The sequence below is a fragment of the Sciurus vulgaris genome (assembly GCF_902686455.1).
Source record: "Sciurus vulgaris genome assembly, chromosome: 16".
NCBI lineage: Eukaryota > Metazoa > Chordata > Mammalia > Rodentia > Sciuridae > Sciurus > Sciurus vulgaris.
The window spans coordinates 78785993-78808509 of NC_136477.1; the positions used below are offsets into that span (position 1 = coordinate 78785993).

The following is a 22517-nucleotide window of genomic DNA, read 5'->3' on the forward strand; positions in this document are numbered from 1 at the left end:
CTTCTCTTGGTACTCCTATAATTGGAACTAGGAACTTATGACCTAATTTCATCCATCAAGTATTTGGCCAAGTAAACAAACATTGTTTATGATTTTTTAAAAATTCATATTATGAAGTCTTTAATAGGATGATAAAAGTAACTTCAACACGTTGAACCAACAGTAAGGCTCTTATTTACAAGTTACATTTGGATCACCATTTCTTGAAAGTAGCAGCTCTACACACTTCAAGATCTGTTCTTCAGAGCCACAAGCAGAATATGCAGTCATCAAAACAGTCTGCTTAGCTACAATAACCAAGCAAGAAAAAGTCCTCCTACTTTAGAAAGTATATCTAATTGACTTATTTACCTTTAAAATATTCTATATATTTTTTGCACTCTCCAATTCTACAAAATCTCCTGAAATCTCACTCATAAGATTAATTCACCAAAACATGAGATCAGGGATGGATCCCTTTCCTCCTCTTATTTTATGTACAATGCACTTCTTAACTCACTTCCCCTATTCCCTTTCCTCAAGAGAATGAAGTGGTGAAGCATATGACTCTGCTTCACTGCCTGAATACAAACAGTTTTTGGTAGATTAAAATTTCCCGTGGGGGTTTTTAAGATGGCAGACTAGAGGGTGGCTGCTTTTCATGTTGCTGCAGGACTCAGGATTCAAAAAAGGAGATAATGAGAGACTTGGGACCAACTCAAAGCAGCCTGGTGAGTCTCTCCCATTGGGGAGGCATCTTGGATGGGGCGGTAGTCCCAAAATGCATGGAACTTTGTGAAGTAGAGCTGCCTGGTGAGACACCCCTCCGCCTGCTGGAGCAGTGAACTCGGACAACTGGGAGCATCATAGAGGAGGCCGCTCAGTACAGTGATTGGACTCAGAGCAACCACTGGGGCTCCGGGTGGCTACCTAGAGGAGGAGATGCTAGGAGAGCTGTTTGGACTCAGAGCGACCACTCCTGAACACTGCGACCTGCCCGGAGGAGAAGGAGGAGGAGGAGCACGGTCGCTTAGACTTGGAGTGACTGTACCAGAGTTACAGGTGGTTGCCAGAGGAGGAGCTGCAGGCCGAGCTGTTTGGACTCAGAGAGACCACTTCTGAACACCAGGGGTCTATCTGGAGGAGGAGGAGGAGCGCTGAGAGTTGCTTGGACTCCCAGGAACTGCATCAGAGCTCCAGGCGGCTGTTCAGAGGAGGAGGCGAGTGGTGAGTTGTTTGGACTCAAAGCGATCGCTCCTGAACACCGGGGGGCTGCCGAAAGGAGGAGGAGGAAAAGGGCGGGACACGTGGACTCAGAGTGATGGCCCAGGGCTATGGGCAATTGGCGGGAGGAGGAGGCATGCAGTGAGTTGCTTGGACTCCTAGTGAGCACACCAGAACACCAGGCGGCTGTCCAGAGGAAGAGGCGTGTGGCGGATCGCTGGGACTCGGAGCGATTGTATGGGGCTCCAAGTGGCTGCTCAGAGGAGGGGCCACATAGCAAGGCGATTAGGCACAGAGCACTGTCCCAGGACCTAGGAGGCTTCTTGGAGGAAGAGCCGCACAGAGACACGCTTAGGGGCAGAGCGAAGATTCCAGGACTGTGAGCAGATTCTCTGAGGAGAGGCAGCCTAAGGAAACTCGTCTGCGAAGGGTGAGGCTCCCAGGCCCAGGAGGTAGGTCCAGGCCCCTGGGAATGTTGCAGAGGAAGGCAGCCCAGCCCAGGCAGTAGTTGTAGATTGAGGGGAACCTCTAAGAGGGGAACTGACCAGCGAGACCTCCCCATCGGGTGAGTCTTCCCTGCCAGGTGAGGATTTTCCACAAGGATGGTAAAACCAGAGACACAGGCCCAAACAGGCCTTGCCTCAGCCCGCAGCCAAGTTCCCCTTTGGATAACCATTGGTCAACAAGTGGAGGCACCTCTGCCCACTAGCAGGGAACATACCCCACCTGAAGGCCACCACTCCTAGAGAGGCAGCTTCCTTGTGGAACACCGCACTATCAACTTCCTCCAAGACTTCAGCCCACTGAAGGCTAAGAGGGGATATACTAGAAATCTTCAGGGACATTATAAGTCAATAGAGAAAATCTGCAATATCTCAGTGGTCCACTGATACCTGAACAATATGAGAAAACAAGGGAAGAAAATGCCCCGAACAAATCTAGATGTTACATCAATAAAACTCAATGACAGCATGGCATAAGAAATGACAAAAAAGGAGTTCAGAATGTGTATAATTAAAATGATCAGGGAAGCAAATGATGAGATGAAAGAGCAAATGCAGGCACTGAATGATGAGATGAAAGAGCAAATGCCGGCTTTGAATGATCACACCAATGGACAGTTAAAAGAGCAAATACAGGAAGCAAAAGATCATTTCAATAAAGAGTTAGAGATATTGAAAAAACAAACGGAAATCCTTGAAATGAAGGAAACAATAAACCAAATTAAGAAATCTGTAGAAAGCATATCCAAGAGGACAGAACACCTGGAAGACAGAACCTCAGACATTGAAGACAAACTATTTAACCTTGAAAACAAAGTTGACCAAACAGAGAAGATGTTAAGAAACCATGCACAGAATCTACAAGAACTATGGGATATCATGAAAAGGCCAAATTTAAGAATTATTGGGATTGAGGAAGGCAAGTTCAGAAGGCTTATAGGACTCCAAATAAACAAAATTACAACAGACCCACACCAAGGCACATTATAATGAAAATACCTAATATACAAAATAAAGACAGAATTTTAAAGGCTGTGACAGAAAAGAACCAAATTACATTCAGGGTGAAACCAATACGGATATCAGCCGATTTTTCAATCCAGACCCTAAAAGCTAGAAGGGCCTGGAACAACATTTTTCAAGCCCTGAAAGAAAATGGATGCCAACCAAGAATCTTATACCCAGCAAAACTTACCTTCAAATTTGATGATGAAATAAAATCCTTCCATGATAAACAAAAGCTAAAAGAATTTACAAAAAGAAAGTCAGCATTACAGAACATTCTCAGCAAAATATTCCATGAGAAAGAGATGAAAAACAAAGAAGCAAATCAAAGGAAGGAATTATCCTAAAGGAATTGTCAAATAAAGGAGGAACCAAGCCGTGTCAAATAAATAAATACAATTTAAGAAATGAACCAAATGACCGGGAATACACAAAAACAAAAATGACTTTGAAAGGCAAAATAATAGAAATAGTTTAAAAAGACTTAAATGAGGACATGTAGAATAAAATACCCCAAAAGAGCACTAAGGGTGTGTGAGTGGGAACAAAAACGTAACATATCTTTCCACTTTATACCTATGTATTTGTTATTTTTTATGATCTTTCAATATTTTGTAAGTAAAACCAAATTTCAAATTGTTGACTAAATACTTAGCAGTAGGCTCTTTCAAAAGAATCAAAAACCCATATTTGCTATCAATCATATCGAGTTCTAATTCTTCAAGAGCCTCCATCACCTTCATCGTATCTCATTCCACTATTCCAAGAACAAATTTTCTTTTCTAAAACAAATTTCTGCCTATTCTTTCCCAACCAACACTACAAACACTATACATGCATTCATATTAGTTATTCTGGTCTCTTTCTCCTTATTCAAATTTCATTCAATTTCATTCTTCAAGTAGAAACCTAAGTTTCACCACCTGAGCACCAAGTCCAACGTCCTTTTCATTTGCTTATAATAACAAACATTTGTATATTGTTTATATGTTCTACATTCTTAATTTACACATTTTCTCATTTCAATTCTCCCTCTCTCCAACAACCCTTTATATAAACGCATCCTCATTTTACAAGGGAAGAAATTGAAGGTTACGAATGTCTGTAACTGAGTCAAGATTATAGAGCTATTGAGGGGCAGAGTTAGTTAGAAAAAGACTGATCCGATTTGTTTCCAAAAGATTTTACTTTCTACCAAACCATGTATCATCTCTAACACAGAAGAAAATCATTTTGCTATATACAATCTCATATATTTTGTGTGTGAATGTTTTGTAGCTATAACTAGATGGTAAATATCTGTTATATTTTTACATAATTTTAACCATTACCGTCAACAATTTACATTTGCATATGAAGGTAAATTTAAAAAATATTTAATTCACAGAAAAGCAAAATGGAACCCAGGACAGAATCATGATGTTTTACATAAACAAACAAATGCTCCAAAAGTTTAAGTAATTTTCCTAAGGAACTACACTGAATAGGCAATAAAGCTGGAACAAACATTCAAGGCATTTTTTTATAATGCCTTATCCCAACAAAAGCAAAAATACAGGAGAGAAAACAACAACAACAACAACAACAACAACAGAAACGACAATGTATACAACTAGAAACAATTCTTGAGAAATATAAAGTACAGTAAAGTAAATGCTGAAAAAGAAAACTCAGGGTGGGGTAGGGTTAGTCCTAAAAGCTCTCTTCAGCACGGCAATGTGAAGGCAAAAAATTAAGGCAGGCAGAACTCAAAGTCAACAAGTCAACTAAGATATTTAGAATGACGGATATATAAACGACGATTGCATTTTCATTAGAAAAGCAGCACAAGCCTCTTGAAACAAGGAGTGCTTGTGAACTTAGAAGACTGCATTCAGTTGACATTACCCCTTAACACTCACCAGAATCCAGGAGCTCCTCCACTAAGGAAGTATCTCCAGTGGTCAATGCCTTCTTAAACGTTTCATTCTTTTCTTCTGTAGGCAACGGGGACTTTTTAATTTCTAAAGAAAGGCAGAAAGTTTAACTCCGTGTTAATCGTGTTTCCATTCCCAGGTCAGGAAACAGTGGCATCTGATGAGGACACAGCTGTCAGGTCCGGTCCACAGGCACAGCTTGTGCAGTGTCCATACTTAAGAGGAGGGGCATGGGCAGGTCTGAACCTGAGCGAGGGGCTGCCTGAGAGCCAAAGCAGTGCACCCGTGAAAACCACATCTGGGGAACGGAAGGAAAAACGAGGGGTTTGCTTCAGTCCAAATGCCCGAACTTGGAAACCCTGATGAAAAGGGGAACACTCGAAGGAGGTAAGAAGCTTCCGGGCGGGGCCTCGCCTTCGAAAACCGTACACACAAGGCCCTGCTCCTACCTAGGAGGCCCGGTGGAGGTACCCGATCTGCCAGCCTTCATTCTGCTATCTCTACTCTCCTCTGCGCCAGCCACTGCCACTCCCTGGAGCGGGCCCACTACAGTGTCCGCCGCCATGCCCGAGCAGCGGCTCTCCCCGAGCCTACTCAGCGCGAGTTCACAGTGTGTGTACGCAGTGCGCATGCGAAGGGCTGTGCGCTCGGCGTGCAACTGCGACGTGGGAACGCTGGGACATAGGTCTCGCGCAGGCGCATGGCTGGGTGCATGCACTTTTCCGCGGTGCCTACTAACGCAAAGGAGAGCTTGAAGGGTGGCAACCCGGTGTGTCCTCCAGGCTGACAGGCTCCTCACCAGCACACTTTGTTCCTTTCAGGTACTCTCCCGCCGTCCTTATAGAGTATTTAGTATTTTTGGGGGGCAGTAATGCCCGGTTGTGGCAGGAGCCAACAAGACCAGGCTGTCCTGGGGATCCGACGTCCTCTCGATTGCCCCTAGACAGTCCTGCTGTTAACTGTGGGCCCTGGGGACTCGTGCTGGTGCAGCACCGCGCATGCTCGAGATGCCCTCGGACAGTGCAAGCCAAGAGGAGCCAGGAGGAGGACCCTCAAGGAATTCTTTACACTTAGATGATGTCAGAGTTAGAACTTTAGACCATCAGAACACTTGCCTGCTGTGAAATATAGACGTCCCAGGGGAAAACTCAGCCGAGAACTTGGGGTGCAGGGAGCAGTGGGTCCAAGGAGCTACAAAGACTGCACAGATTTAAACAACCAGACAGGAAGTAAATGACTCAAACCCCAGGAGAAAGCAGCCCAAGGTCAAACACACTTTTCAATGTGTGTTTGAATGGAATGTTGATAGCACATTATATTTGCCACTACAAAAAAATCGATTTATCAAAGAACCAAGCACATTTATATACCGAGATTATTTAAAAGGGAAGTAGCCATGCACCATTCTTCAAAAAGTGCTAAGCAGCACATTTTTTCCTTAAAGATTCTTTGTTACTTATTTACTTCGGAGACTTTCAAAGGTAAGTACTTTTAAGTAAGTTATTTTGGGGTCACATTTGTCTTTCTAAATGCATTCTTTCAGGGCATGTTATGAATCACTAGGTATAGCTAGGCCCAGCTAGGTTTGATAAGACAACATTAAAGACAAGCCAGTTGCCTCATGGAGCTCATATTTTAATGAGAAAAAGTATGCAAATAAATGAGACTTTCAGATAGTAAGGGCCCTAAAGGAAATAAACTAGTGTTGCTCAGTTTTTGAAATCAAATGGTTGTTTTCTTGTGGAATCATTAGTTGTAGTTGTGAGCCCCTGAGCAATTTACTTAGCTTCTATCTCTGTATCTGTTAACCTTTCTGTGAAATGGAGATGCTGATTGTGTTCAGAAAAAGAATTGTTGTGAGGATTAAATTTAAGTAATGGGCTTGAAATAGGGCCCATCTCAATGTGAGGTAAATAAATCTTATCTATTATTATTGTAAATTTAGATAAGGTACTTAAAGCCTGAACAGGGTTCCAAATGACAAGTTGTTAGTCATAAAACGGGAGAGCAAAGCTTGACTGACAGTGGTGATGTCTAGGCAAGGCTGTGAGGCAGGAAAAAGTTGAGACCCAGGTCTAGAACCATGGTGGATAAATGAGACCCCAAAAGGGAAAAGTTTAAGGATGTACTCACTAACCAATGCGATGAGGGCCCCCTTAAATCTCAGTCACCTTGCTTTCATTGCTTGTAGCATCATGAAGAGTTAGAGTGGTTAATGGAAGGGTTTTGTGGGCTTTAAGTAAGGAGTTTGGGTATTACTGTTAAGAGCTTTTTAAAAATGAAATGTTTCTAAGCTAATGAAAGATGTATTCTGAAAAGCGTGTGTGTAAATTGAAAGATGTTCACTTTTGCAGAATAGTCTTTTGGCTTGAACAGCTGGATAAGTAGTGATACCATTTATTATGATGAGGGAAGACTACAGAATAAACTTGAAGACATAATGAGCATCTCAAAATTAATTGAAAGCCAAACAGCCAAGTGTAATTCTCAGGTAGTTAGAGATAAGGAGCTCAGGAGAGCCTGTCTTGGAGATTTGCATTTGGTAGTTATCCACATAAAAGTAGTTTTTTAAAACCTTGTGGTTTATCCAGCAAGAGCTTTTGTAAATATTGATTAGATTATTCTAGAACTTATATGGAAAAGTAAAGGAACTCGAATACTTAAAACAGATCCAAAAAAGAAGAATGAAGTAAGAGGAATTGCTGCACTTGATTTCAAGATTTTCAGGACTTCGTGATACAGATCAATGGAACAGAATGGAGAACTTAGAAAGGGCACCATGCAAGTACAGTGTAGCTAATTGGACAAAGATGTGAGATCAATATAATGCAGGACGGGTATAGTCGTTTCAAAAAGTGGTGCTGGAGCAATTGAATGTCCAAATATTAAAAATAAAGAGAACCTCAACCTAACCTTCATGCCTTTTAAAACATTAACTTAAATGGATCATAGATCTACATGAATGTTAATAGCTACATTAATCATATTTGCCAAAAGTAGAAAACAACTGAAATTTTCATCAACTGATAAATGGATAAACAAAATTGTTATACTCATACCGTCTGTACTAGTTTCTTATGGCCACTGATACATATTATCACAAAACGATGTGGCTTATAACATCAGAATTTTTTTCTCTCACTGTTCTGGAAAGTAGAAGGGAGGGGTTGCTTACAAAATTTATTGTGAATTATAAGCAATAGGATTTGGTAATTTAATGTGAAGGCTGATGAGGTGAGAAGTTAAAGTAGATAATAAAAAAACAAATAATAAAGAGAATAAAGAGGAGGAAATAGCATGAATGTTTAAGGAACATTGATGTGCAGCTAAGTCTGGAGTTCCTCAGAGAGTCCTGGGCTATTGGTTAAACTTAAGAAGTCATCTTCCTAAAAGAAATTGACATATTAAGGTAATGATTACCAAGAGAGAACAAAGATGAGGTTGGGGTCAGGGAATATATCCTTGGGTACCACCAAAAGAAAAGGAGCAATACAAAGGGCTTAAGAAATAGTAATCAAATTAGTGGAAGATAAGGGAGAGATCAATGCTTCAAAAAATTGCACCAACTTATAACCCAAATAATAATGATGATATTGATTTCATAGTGCTTCCTATATTTCAGTTAGTGTTCTAAGGGCTTTACTTATATTAAATTAGTGAACTTCATAAAATTCTATGCAAGTAAATGCTATATCAATTTAACAGAAAGGGAAATAAAGGCACACAGGGTTTAGTACTTCCATGTGTTCTGACACTTCTCTAAGCACTTTATATCCACTATTTCATATAATTTTCACTATAGTTTTTAATATTCCATTGTCTCATCATTTTACCAGTAAGGAAACTGAAGTACATAAAAGTTATATAAACTGTCCAAGAACGCATAAGTAGGATAAACTGAATTTGTACCAGGCTGTTTGGCTCCCATGTTGTACTCAGGTTTAACTTGGGAAATGGAATGCCCACAAAGCACCCTTTCCTTTGGGGATACTTGTGCCATTTGATTGATTCCTGCACTGTAGAGGGAAGCACTCCTTTACAAAGTTTTCCTCTTCTTACTAGAAAACCAGACTCAGAATAAACTATGATTCATTTACAGGTTAATCACAAGTTTTATTCCTGGACAGATAAGACATGGGTGATTTGGTTTTGTCTGAAAACATTTGGGAATTTCCCCAGGATGACTTCCTGGAATGGTCAGAAAACCACCTACCTACTACAGGAAAGACTGCAGTATGCTACATGGTTCACTGATGACAGGAATCTGGTTAATCAAAGAGGACAAGAAACCAGCGACACACCAAGAGTAACTGGTACTCAAATTTAGGCTATTCCAGTTCTTGGTTTTTTTTTTTTTTTTTTAAATTCCCCTACAGATATAAACAGGGGTGTTTCCCCTTTTAATACTTTGGTTTTCAATACAGTCAGTGGTATAGCAAAAACTACACATACCCAACTTATATTAAGTTGCAAGCACATGCTGTATACGCTACTTTTTTTAAACAGTCCCCTTGCAAACTCTACCCCCCTTAACATCACAACAGTAAACAATTTAGTGCATCAATCTTTTAAAAAATCTACAGCTACACAGACCTAACTCTTTCAAATTTATCTATAACATTCCTTTATCTGTAGCATACATTTTAACTGGGCTAACAGATTATAAAAACTAGAATTAAATTATATACTAGAAACCCATAGCATTCCACATTTGATAATGACCAAAAGCCAAAAAAAAGGAAATAATAATAATAAAATAAACCGAAAAATAATGGGGCAGATTTCTTTTTTTAAAAAAATAAAATTTAGACTGCTTTCGGCAACAGCACAATTTAAGTCCCCAAAAGGGGGGGGGCATCATTCTTATGAAAAAGAAAACATTATTAAGTGTTCCTTAACGTTTGCCATGATCAATTGGGAACCCATTCTGGTGTCTTTGACAAGGAATGCCTTCAGTGCATATACAGTGGGAGGCTGAAGTTCTGAGTAACTCAAAGCTGGAGCAGATGCAATCTTTCATGGGAAGAAGGCTCTAGACTTGCACTTTTTTGTTCTGAACTCAAAAAAGTCATGAGGCAATAAAAACAAAAGTATGAATGCCATGCTCTAAGTCTTCGAACGTCCATTTCCAAGCCAAAAGGAAAAAAAAAAAAAAGAAAGAAAAAATAATTATACCATACATGTCCAGCATGCAGGCTTTTTTTTTTATTAATATATTGTCTCTTTTTCCATAAAGTCTTTGAAACAGTTATAGTTCATTGTTGCTAAGACAAAGTAGCAAGCATAATAATGCATGAGATGAGAATGAGTTTTTTAATGGCAGACTAAACTCTCAGGTTTGGCATCAGAAGGCCAAAACTCACAAGTCACACCCAGGTTGATGCAGGCTTGATTGTGGCAGGTTCATGAGGTTATTTTTCCTCTATTTTAGCATAACAATGCTAAAAACCCCAGATGGAAGTCAGCACACTGCAAGTCTATAACATTTCACATTTTTTTTTCTTTGCAAGCTCAATCTCACATGAAGAACTCAGGAGGAGGAAAAAAAACACTTTGCGTTTTTTTTCTTTTATCTCAGGGGAGGAGATGGGTGGAGGGGGGTGAGGGTGGAGGTTGGGCAACACAGCAAGCTCCATAAAGTAAAATTAAGAAAAAAAAAATCCAAACAAAATAAAACACACACACACAGAAAATGAACACCAGCTCATGAACTGAAGAAGAAAAATAATATGCGAATGATGCGGGCTTCAAAGGTGAGCAATGTTTCACATGGAGAACTCTGCTGGGATCTTTGAACATTGTGCAAGTCGGAGTGGGGGGGGTGTTAAAAAAAAAACAAGCTAGCAAGTTACGGGGGGATTTCAGATTGGCAATCCATGAGCCAAACACCCATTCCCTCCCCAATTTAAAACAGTCGCCACCACCAGGAACTCGGAGCAGTGTGTGTGTGTGTGTGTGTGTGTGTGTGTGTGTGTGTGTGTGTGTGTGTGTGTACAGGGACCAAGGGGGGCGATCTCGGTAGGGGAGGGGGCGAGGTGGTGGCCAGCGTGGCTCTGCAACTAGCAAGCCCACACCCCAGCCGGACCCCCACGGAGCACTTATCAAGGTGGCTAGCTGGGATCGCCTGTCAGACTCACACGAAAAACTCGGGAGAGGACGGTTGTCGCTGCTCCAGCCGTTTTCTCGGAAGCCGCTGCTCACCAGCTTCTCGTATTTCTCCCTGTACGCGTCCCTCTCGCGCACCAGCCTGGAGATCTCCTGCTTGAGGTGGTCGACTTGCTGCAGCAGCTGGTTCTTCTCGGACTCCGTGTCTCTGCTGCACCCTCTTGAAGCGGCAGGACTGGGCGTAGCCCCGGTTTTTCAGGGTCCGCCTCTTCTGCTTCAACCGGATCACCTCCTCCTTGCTGACCCAGAGCAGCTGCCGGTTTAGCTCGCGCACGGACATGGTCACCAGCTGCTCGTCGGAGAAGCGGTCGTGGAAGTGCAGGCCGCCGGCAGCGTGGTGCGGGTGCAGGGCACCCCCCGCCCCCGCAGCGCCCCCGCCGCCGCCGCCACCCCCGGCGCTGGCCGGGCCCCCGCCGCCCGCGCCGCCGGCCGAGGCGGATGCGCTGCCCGCGGCGCCGGGCGCGCCGGCCGTTTGGCCGCCGGCGTGGTGGTGGTGGTGGTGGTAGTGCGGGCCCGCGCCGCTCTGCGCAGCGGCCGCAGCGATCACGGCGGACACCACGGAGGCGGCGGGGCCCATCTCCTCGCCGCTGCCGCCTAGGGAGGCACCGGCGCCGGCCCCGCCGCCGCGGCCAGCTGCTGCGGCCAGCTGCTGCGCCCCGCGCGCGTAGCCATCGAAGCCGCCCTGGAGCTGGTGGCTGTTGCTGATGAGCGCTTCGACCGCGTCCTCCGGGCTGAAGCCCAGCGCCTCAGGGTTCAGCTGCTGCGGGTAGCCGGTCATCCAGTAGTAGTCTTCCAGGTGCGCCTTCTGCTCGCTGCCCGAGCCCGGGCTGGGCACCGAGAAGCTGGGGGAAGGGGGCACCGAGCTGCACGGCGTGCTCATGGGGGTGGAGGACAGCGAGCCCCCGGCGATGAGACAGCCGCACTGGCTGATGATGCGGTCGGTCTCCACCGGTTCCTTTTTCACTTCAAACTTCATCAGATCGAAGTCATTAACATATTCCATGGCCAGGGGACTGGTGGGCAGGTCGGAGTTGCTCATTGCCAGTTCTGATGCCATTCTCCTGCCGCCGCCGCGGCCGCTCCGCCAGATGGGCTGCAGGAGAGGGGCCAGCGGGCTATGCTGGGTGGCCAGCGGGTGAGCCAGCTTGCCGGGCTGGGGCGCTTCTAGCTCCCGCGGCGGTGGCTGGCCCGAAACCTCCGAGCGCGCACACACCCCCCGCCCTGCCCGCGCCCGCCCTCCCTCCCCCTGCTCACGCCAATGTGCTTGCTCGCTCGCCCCGGCCCCTCCTCGCCTGCTCGCCTCCGTGCGCGCGGAGCCGGCGGCTTCAGGCTCCGGAAGGTCCTCCGCGGGCTGCGGTGGCGGCGGCGGCTGCGAAGCCGGAGGAGCCCGGCCTGGTGCGCGGCGTCCCCCGCTCGCCGCTCCGCTGCGCGCTTTGCATAAGGAGGGCTCGCCTTGCCCGCCGGGCTGCAGGCGGGGCGCGCGCGGCGACCGCTCGGGGCTGGAGGCGCGGCTGGCGGCTGTCCGGTGGCGCGGGCCTTGGCACGGGGGAGTTAACACTTCATGCTTCTCGCCTCCTCTTCTGCCTGGCTCTTTTTATTTATTTTTTTTCTCTTTTCTCCTTTCTCTCGCACTCTCGCTCGCTCTCTTTCTCTCTCTCTCTTCCTCCGTGCAAAGTGCAAGACAGAGGTGCAGCCGGGCTGGAGGAAAGGGAGGGGGGAGTTTAGTTCTTTCTTTCTTTTTTCTTTTTTTTTTTTTTTTTAAGCAAAATAGCGAAGTCCTGGGGAAAGGCGAGGCAGAAAGCAAAGTGGGAAGGGGGGGCAGGCCGAGCTGACGAGCAGCCCAAGCTACAGCTCGAAGATAAAAAAAGATTTTAAAGCCTCTGATCCAGCCTTGGGTTTGTTTTTTAATAGCTTTTAAGGTTTGACTCAGACATTAGTGATGATTAGCCAATACAGTTCATTTTGCCATAACAAATGATGATGCTGTGTTTCATGGGAACTTGTCTTACTGTTAGTATTATCACATTTTCATAATTCTTGCTTATTTTCTATAGGAGTATGCATTGTATTATTTATAAAAATTTGAAAATATTCTCTTGGGATCCTAAAATCGTAATCTGGTCTGAGTTCCAGTTGGGTTAACTTTCTCATTTGGAGATAATTTTGCAGGCATAAAATGGCAAAATTTTTTTTTATTATTAGAATTTATGTTGACAAGACAATTAAGGTGAAAGATAAGCTATATCTTTATTATATAGCATTTGTTGAGTTCATGAGTACTTACTGTGGGGCTACTGTATTTTCTAGGCATCATGGGAGAAGTTGTGAGGAAGGTAGGTAAGATCCCTGACCTCAGAATATTTATAGTCTAGTCAGAATCAAATGATTAAGTATATTAAATATCAAGGGAAATTTTCTATTAAGAAAAATTAGCCAGGTAAAGGGGACAAAAGATAATGGAGGCAAATGGAAATTTAAAATAGGAATTTTAGGGAAGTCCTCTCTGAGGTGTTATTCTTAGTGTGATGGGAAGTGACAGGGATTTGATTTACCATTATAAAAAAATCACTGACTGCAAAGATAAAAGGGTACACATATAGAAGCCTACCAGTCACATGAATTAGTGAATATAAGGATTTCAGGAGTTGGGTCTAGGGCAGTTCCAAGTTTTTATTAACTTTTATTAAGTTTTATTAAAAATATAAAAAATACTTTGAATGTTGAAGTTAAGGTACTAATACAGGAGTGAATTCTTTTATGAATTCTTATATGTTTCTTTAAGGAATAATCTTAGATGAGAATATAACCCAAATCCTTAAAGTAGAAAAAAATTCACCTGGAAATTATGAAGATAGATGTTGATTAAGAAGCATGAAGTAATACAGTATGAAGAATCAAGTTAATAAAAATGTTTGTGATATGTTTGTTTCTTCAACAGCACATAAAAATATCTAATAAGTTAGAAGTAAGATGATAGGGAAAGAGAGGTCAGAATGACATTCAAATTATAGGCCTAAATAATTTGGAGAATGATAATGGTGTTTATCTCAGTGGTGAAAAGTGAATGGAAAGGCAGAGTTGAATGTGTGTGCATGGGATAAGTTGGGCATTGAAATTAAGAGTACCAATTGAGATCTGGGTGCAGTGGCACATGCCTGTAATCCCAGTGACTCAGGAGGCTGAGGCAGGAGAATCTCATGTTCAAAGCCAACTTCAGCAGAAGTTACAAAAAAGGGGGGGGGGGGCTAAGCAATTCAGTGAGACCCAGTCTCTAAATAGCACAAAATAGGGCTAGGCATATGGGCTCAGTGTTCCAGTGCCCCTGAGTTCAATCCCTGGTCACCCCCGCCACAATAAAAAACAGCATTATTTAAACTAAAATGAATTTAAATAGAAAGGTAGATAGAGATTCACAATTTGAATGAGTTGTTTCATGGGATGTTTGTTTGATTTTATGTTTCTTTTTTTTTTAATTAGCTAGGAAATTTACTTATTTACTTCACTTGTAAAGGCAACCTTCTTTTACTTTTTACAGTCTGTAGAATTTTATTTCATGTTATTTATTATTTTCTTTCTAGATTTAAATGTATCCTCTGCTGCATTGTAGATAGATATTGTAGAAGACAGTTCTTCAGAGTATTTTAACCTTTATTCAAACACAACATTATTAATTGTAGACATTGAGAAATATAAATGGCTTATAAACACAGAGGCATTCTTGTATTTAAAAACATTGCAAAACATTGCAAGTTTAAAAACTGGATTAAAAAGTAAGTAATGATAAAATCCTATAACATTATGTCCAGAACTTTCTTGAATATAGGACACTTGAAAATTAGTAATATATTGATGAACACCAAGGAGACCTCAACAGATATAATTGGCTCTTGAATTAAGGTAGGTACCAAATATGGACATTTAGACAAATATTTGCTATAGTAAATCAAATCAATCATGTGTTTATAGTGCATTATAAATGATATTATAGCCATTGAAATTATAAGATAAGATATTAAACAAATATGCATCACAGATTAATGAATGAAGTTAATAACTTGCAATATTGACTGAAAAATGCAATTGTTCCTCTCTGTCTCTGGAGTCTGTATCTGTAGAATCAACCAATTGAAGATAGAATTTTTAAATTTTAAAACTTGCTTCTGTGCTTAATATTTATAGTCTTTTCTCCTTGTCATTATACCCCCCAAAATATGATATTGCACTTATTTATATGGTATTATTATTGTACTAGATATTATAAGTAATTTAGAGATGATATAAAGTATTTGGGAGGGTGCTCATTGGTTTTATGCAAACAATCTACCATTGTTTTTTCATAAAGGAATTAAGCATCCACAAATGTTGGATCCAGGAAGTCCTGGAATGTATTCTCCTTATATACCAAGGGACAGCTACAATACTTAGAGCTAAAACTCACTTAGCATTTACAATGGCTAGAGACTATTCCAAGCATTTTATACATGCTAACCTTGTATCAGTTAGGAATACTTTTAGCTGCAAGTGAAAATATGCAATAACATTCACTTATATGGTTTATTTTTTGTGTGTCAAAGTAGTTTGATAGCTTGTATTAGTTCAGTTCACAATAATTTCTCACTGCATCTCCTCTATTCTCTTTGCCTTGTCCTTGTAGTTGCAAGATGTCTCAATCTCAAGTCACATTTTGTGTTAAAGAAAAGGAAGAAAAGATGGTCCCAGCTATATCTTTCCCCTTTTAGCAGGTAAACAAAACCTTTCTTATAAACTTCAATAGTTGTCTGTGTTGGTCTCTGTTGCTGGCATTGTTACCTGGCACCCAAGTAGTGAGAGGGATTGGGAAATCAGTCATCACACTTTTTGAGCTTTTATAGTGGAATAGGTTGGGAATGGGTCTTGGATTTGACAGCCAACAGTAACTGCCATGAGTCCATGCAATCCTTTTGAAAAGCCTATCAGTTGGGTACTTTTATCACCCTTTTACAAATGATAAACTACAAAAGATAAATTTAAAAATTCAGTCAAATTCACAAAACTAAATAGTATAAAGTTGGAAATCAACTCATGTGGTCTGCCTCCAGAATCTACCTTGTTCTTAGCCAATCTACTACAGTGTGGAAAAAAAATCCATAGACATAACATTGTACCTTCTTCTGTGAGTGATCATATGTATTGTTTATTAATATTCTCATCAATGTTTATTACAATAGACAATATATTACCTGAGGGTAAAATCAAATAAATGTGTTCTATTATTCTTATGATTTTTAAAGCAATAAACCATTTAACTAACTCAAATTTGTAAAATCACTCTTTCCATGAATTGTAAGAATTTTCATACCTCATTTCTGATATTATCTCATAAATCCTGTGAGAACTATAGAGGTAGATGTGATTGCATTTGATAATTGGGAATACTAGGTCAAGGTTGTGTCAAAGAGATCTGGAACTTCAACTCAGATTTACACAGAGGCAGACCATTCTTACTTGATTAAATATCTGCCATGATAGAGATAGATAGATAGATAGATTCTCATTTTCATAAGAATGATTTTTATAAGTTCATTCTTAGCTGGTACATAAAAACATAAAAATTTAACATGTGAATGTGAAACCATGTCATTTTTGATACACATGCATATTGTACAATGTTTAAATCAGGTTAAACATAGCTATCTTCTCATATGCCTGTGATTTCTTTATGGTGAAATCTTTAAAATCCTTTTTTTAGGCTTTTGAAATGTGCAGTACATTATTGTGATCTATAATCACCCTACTATTCAGTGTAGCATACCAGAACTTCTTACTGCTCTCTAACCATAATACCCATTGATCAATCTCTTATTGACACCACCTCCTCAGCCTCTGGAAAACACCATTTTTCTCCCAACTTCTATGAGATCAATTTTTTTAGGTTCCATGTATGAATGAGATTATGCAGTGCTTGCCTTTCTGTGCCCAACTTATTTCATTAAATATAATAAACAACAAATAATAAGTTGTGTTGTAAATGACAGGGTTTTATTATTTTTATGGTCAAATAGTATTCCATTGAATAGATGTCCTGCATTTTTCTTATCTGTTCACCAGCTGATGATGAGCAATTAGATTGTTTCCATTCCTTGGATAGTGTGAATAATACTAGCAATGAAAGGTGACACTATAGAGGTCTCTTTGGCATAATGATATCATTTCCTTTGTATATATACCCAGTAGTGGGATTGCTGGATCTTATGTTAGTTCTTTTTAAATTTTTCAAGGAACCTCTACACTATTCTCCATAATTTCTAGACTAATTTACATCTCCACCAATAGTGTGCAAGTGTTCTCTATATCCTTTATAATAATTTTAAGAAAAATTATCCATTGTTATCCATGAAACCATTGTTACATTTTAAAATTTCCATACATCTATAACAGAAGTTTAAAAATTTAAAACTAAGCATTTAAATGTTTTTCTACAATTTCTTAATGATAGTCTCTGAGATACCACATTTTATGAAAATGAGTTTCATTGATTTCTTAAAACTTTGTAGGACAATGGGGAGAGGTGGTGATGCAAGACACAGTATTTCCATAGCTTTATTTTGTAAGATAGAACTCTGAGTAATTGTAAATTCTGTGTTGAAAATAAGCTATAGACTGAGTTGTTATTGCCTGAAAGAAATCAAAACGTTACTGATTTAATTCATGTCAGGTATTTTGAATATTCAAAAGAATCTTTTGTTTCTTGTAATAAAATTAATTTTATATTATCACATTATAATAGGCGACATTGATTTTTTTGTTTCTACAATGTTTTGTAAATACACAAAGTTGAGATGAATTTTTTCTGTCTCAATGAATTCTCGTGTATAGCATAATATCAAAAGAACTCTGGAACTCTCATTTTTCAATGTTTGAAGGATATGGAAGATATCAATTTAACTAGCAAATGGATTTAAACTGTTATTACTGCGAGGGAATGTTCATAAGACAGTTTTTTTGGAGTTGTGAGCTACTTGCGATTGAATCCAGGGGCACTTAACCACTGAGCTACATCTGCAGCTCTTTTTTGTATCTTATTTAGAGACAGGGAATCTCTGAGTTGCTTAGGGCTTGCTAAGTTGCTGAGGCTGACTTTGAACTTGTGACCCATTTGTGTTTCATTCCCTGATAGATCTTAATACCCTTGAGTAGTGCTTCAGGAATTTAAGTAAAGTTGATTTCATTCATAAATGTCTCTTATGAGCCTGTACCTATTCTTTTAAGCTAGTCAAACATGTAGCATTAATATGAATGAGGAAGCAGTAGTTCCTAAGGAACTAGTGCTGTTCTCTCTTAGCTCACTCTCACCATTGCTCCTCCTTACTGTTACTGGACTTCAGTCCTGTGCATCAGCTGCCTTGCCCACACCCCAGCTCAATCACCACATATCTCATACACTCTCAAATAAGTTCTGTCAGGTACCTCATGGACTGCACCATTTTTCCCTTCCCATTCTATTACTTATGTTAAGTGATGGGACTTCTGCCAATAATTTTCCACTTTCAAGACCAGGCTACTGCTCCCATGGGAATTATGGTACTTATCCAACCACTTGGGCTTGGTCACTGAAGTTCATCCCTGTGGTTCTAGAGATGTAGCAATTGCATAAATATCTAAAGTGGGCAAGAATGTCCACTTTATTGTGTACTAGTTTGATGGTCATGGTCCCCAATATATTTCTTTACTTGTGAAACTTTGCCAAGCATTATGTCTTATTGAAAGAAAACATACCATTCTTTTTATCATTCCTGCCTTCTAGTCCACTTAGGACAATTTAAAGCAGCTACTGATTGAACTCTTTATCATCAGCTCAAGTGCTGTATATGCATTATTAGCTTTTATACACTTGAAAGTACTTTAAGGAATGAGGGTAATTCTCAGTTTTATAGATAAGTCACCCAAAAGCGAACAGCTTAAATATTTGTGAAGTGTCTCATGACTAATAGCTACAGGGTGGGATTCAAAGCCAAAACAATGGGACCCTGTAGTAGATTTTGATGTGTAACTAGCTCCATTTTATTCTGCTGGCAATTCCATCCTCCAGCTGACATGACTATGGGGTGATAACTCAGAGAATTGCTCTATTCTGAAACTATGATTTCTCCTGTTCCTCCCAATGATCTTACCAATGACTGAATGATAGGAGGTTACAAAGGGATGACCACTTGACTTAGGTGGGGATGATTCCGTGGTGCAATTTGTGCTCAAGGGCATTCCTTTGGGATCAAAATAAAACCAGTAGCTAACTGAGCAACTTACTGGCTTCTGCTGACCTGTCCTACTTCCTTCACTTATCTTCTTTGGGGAGAGCAGAAAATAAAACTCTTGGACAAGAAAATCATCTCAGGTTTTCCTAAGGAATGTGACCTATGTAGACTCCCAATTCCATTTTTTAACCATTTCAATACTTTGCCTTCTTTTTTTATTGAACCAAGGTTTACTCTATTCACTCTTTAATTATGCTACATTTTCTCAATTGTTCATGTCAATGAAGAGTATGATAAAGTGAATCCTAATGATGACTGCATCTCATCGTCAGATTCATTTGATCTTATGCTACATTCTTTTCACTGAGAGTTTTTTAAAGTTGAACATGGATAAATTTTTGTAATCAATGATGGAATCTGCTGACCCAAGGATATTCAGTGAAAATTTAATAATACATTCCTCTGAAAATAATTAGGTTTAATATTTAGCATTTTTGATAATAAAATTACATCACTAGAAACAAAATTCAAATACTTTTTGGTTCCATGCAATACTATATATTTTCTCTATTACAGAGTACTAAGGGTCTTGCCTCTAGCATGTAGTTTTTGTTAAGTAAATTGCTTGTACATTCAGAATTTTAAAAAGTATATAGAAAAAAGAATATAATATAGAATGACTGGCCAGGAATTGGAAACACCAAAATTAAGGAACAAGGTGGTCTGCCTGGGTGGTGTATACAAAGGATTTAATTTTTTCAAGCACATATCAATTACAACTTTGACTGAAAATGGTACACCTTATCATGACAAATAACTTCTGTGTAATCAATCCACAAAGCATCTGGTGGAGGTCCTTGTTCACTGCAGATTGTACATTTTTATTTCAAAATCAGGGAAGCAGGTAGAATTTGTAATAAATGGGGTAATTGTTGAATATTTAAGCACACATAATTTACTTGGGAATAAGTAGTATGATTTTCATAATGGGAAATTATGGCAACTAATCAACAGGAGCTCAAGAAATGTTAAATAGCTATCTGAAAAAAGAGGAAGAAGTAGATGTAACTTAATGACTATACCTTTAATAAAGTTTCCCTTTCCTCTGCTGTGCCCCACCAACCCCACATGCAACCCCAAACACATGTGCATGTATGTGCATACAACACACACACACACACACACACACACACACATGCACACAAGAAGCTATGCCTTAGAAAGATAACCTAACTACAGGATAGGGAAAAAAGTTTTGTTTTATTGAGGAGTTGACTTATGAACAAATAAAACAGAGTTGGGGCAGTTACTTATTAAAAAGAAGGTTGTACTTGACTCCCACAACAAAAACTACTGATATGAACCAGAATTTTTATAGACCACGTACTTACATTAGATATCTGAGTTTTCAGTCATATTATACAAATGATTTTTGCCTATGAAAAAAATTAACAAAAAGGTTTTTAATGTCTGAAATGCTGGGAGTGAGAACTGAGAGTTGAACTTTGGTATGGCTAAGCATAAGATAGATTATATGACTACAAAGAATCCAAAAACAATGGCTTATATTTAAATTATTTTAATTTTTTGTGATAAAAATACATAACAAAATTTTTCATTTTAACTCTCTTAGGGACATTAAGTACATTTCAGTGGCATTGAGTACCTTCACAATGTTGTGCCATCATCCCCATCATGAATTTCCAAAAGTTTTTCAGTTTTCCAAACAGAAACTTTGTATCCATTTAACAATATCACCCCACTCCTCTGCTTACCACCTCCTGGTAACCTTTATTCTTGCCTATTCTAATTACCTCCTAAAAGTAAAATTATAAAGCAGTTGTCCTTTTGTATCTGACATTTCTTTTAGCAAAATTTTATAGGTTAATCATGTTATAGCATGTATTGGAACTTCATTCCTTGTCATGGCTGAATAATATTTTATTATATGTAATTGTAAAAAAAGAAAGTGTGTACCATCAGACATGCACTATGCTGATTATTTGGTGGGCAATATCATGTACTCCTCATTGAAACTAATATAGGAGATGATATTATATCCACTGGGACCTAGAAAGTAGCATTCTTGAGTAAGTGGTATAATTGGAATTTGAACGAGGTCTATCTTTAGTGTCCACTTGTTTAGGCAGCACAGTATAATTTCACATTAGTGGTCATGTCCTTTCTTGAAACACTAATATAATTTTGATACCTGAATTTAAGGAAATACACAAAACTAGAATAGAAGGTGTAGAGAATGGCATCTTAGAGTAAACAAGAATTGAAGGATTTTGCTGCTGTCATGTTATCAATAAATATTTTTTCTTTTGGATAAATGAAGGTAGAAAGGGACTTGAATCTTGAAGGCTATGTTTAGGATAAACAACACCATATTTGACAAATCTTGGCATATGAAATGTAGAGATCTTCCCATAAAAATTTTCAATCAGAAAACTTACAGCAAAAAGAATTGTTATATTATTCTAAAAGTAGAGATCATATGGAGTTAAAATAGAGTTGTAAATAAGAGTTTATTCATGTATTTTATTAAGAGACAAATAATCATATTATGGGAGTTCAACCCTGAAGGTTTTGTTGACAAGGCTAACAGGCAACTAGACTGTCCCATTGAATGAGCTATAGCCACACCTTTAAATTCAGATAAACTGGCATAAAGGTTACCTATTACAGTTTGCATAACAAAAGGCCATCAATCTGCACTTTCACATTTCCAGTGAGAGGAAGAATACATAATCTCTGTTGTTATTGGGTAATACAGACATCCAGTCTTGTGTTGAGACTAGTTCTTCCTCCATTCACTTTTCAGCCTAGGGTCTTATGTCTTTCAAAAGACTATGCAGACGAGCCAAATGTTTTCAACCGAATGATAACCTTTCAAATATTTGAAGACAACAACATGTTATTACCAACCTTCTTTCTCTCTACCCAAGAAGATTAGCAACCAGGACTTGAGAGGCCAAGATGCTAGAGAAGTTAAGCCCAAATTATACACCTGAAGATATTTGCAGATTTCCAACAGGCTACAAGCACTTTATAGAGGAAAAGATTAATCGTGTGGACTTCATTAAAATGAAGAACATTTTTACATCATCAATACCACTAATAAAGTGAAAATTCAACCCACAGAGGGTAAGAAGATATTTGTAGTATATTTTATCTGATAAAGGACTTATATCTATAATATGTGAAAAATTCCTAAAAATCAATGAATAAAAAAACACACACCATAACAGAAAATGAGAAAATTAACTGAACAAGTGCCTTCTAAATAAACATACTTGGTGCCCAATAAACATAAAAATGTACTTAAAATAAGTAATCATTGAAAATACAACTTAAATCTATGAGATACTATTACCTACCACAATGACTAAAACTGAAACAAAGCAGAACATAAGCTTTGATAATTCTAAGTATTATCTTGGATGTGGAACAACTAGAACTCCCATATGTTCTTGGTAAAATGTAAATTA

General features: G+C 39.6%; 1 pseudogene across 1 annotated transcript; it reads right to left on the reverse strand.

Annotated features, from left to right (window-relative positions):
• Positions 1-10617: 10617 nt before the first annotated feature.
• LOC306646353 (transcription factor Maf-like) lies at positions 10618-12012 on the reverse strand (annotated as a pseudogene). The gene has a single exon. The product of its transcript is annotated as a transcription factor Maf-like (transcript).
• Positions 12013-22517: the final 10505 nt, after the last annotated feature.